Consider the following 602-nt stretch of genomic DNA (forward strand, 5'->3'; position numbering starts at 1 on the left):
TTCTTGTGTATGGTGTAAGTTGGTGGTCTAGTTTCATTTTCTTGCATATATCTGTCCAATTTTCCCAACACCATTTATTGAAGAGACTATCTTGGCTCCATTGTATGTTCATGCCTCCTTTGTCAAAAATTAATTGAGCATATTGGTTCGGGCTAATTTCTGGACTCTCTATTCTATTCCACTGATCTATATGTCTGTTCTTGTGCCAGTACCAGGCAGTTTTGAGAACAGTGGCTTTGTAATACAGCTTGATATCTGGCATTGAGATCCCACCTACTTTGTTCTTTCTCAGGATCGTTGCAGCTATTCGGGGTCTTTTTTTATTCCAGATGAATTTTTGGAGAGTTCGTTCTAGATCTTTGAAGAAGGCCATTGGTATTTTAATGGGAAGTGCGTTGAATGTATAGATTGCTTTGGGTAGTATGGACATTTTAATGATGTTGATTCTACCAATCCAAGAACATGGTATGTTCTTCCATCTGTTTATGTCTTCCTCTATCTCTTTTTTCAACGTCCTGTAGTTTTCTGAGTAGAGGTCTTTAACCTCTTTAGTTAAGTTTATTCCTAGGTATCTTAATTTTTTTGGTGCGATGGTAAATGGG

This window comes from Myotis lucifugus, unplaced genomic scaffold (genome assembly GCF_000147115.1).
Source record: "Myotis lucifugus unplaced genomic scaffold, Myoluc2.0 scaffold_57, whole genome shotgun sequence".
In the NCBI taxonomy this organism is placed as follows: domain Eukaryota; kingdom Metazoa; phylum Chordata; class Mammalia; order Chiroptera; family Vespertilionidae; genus Myotis; species Myotis lucifugus.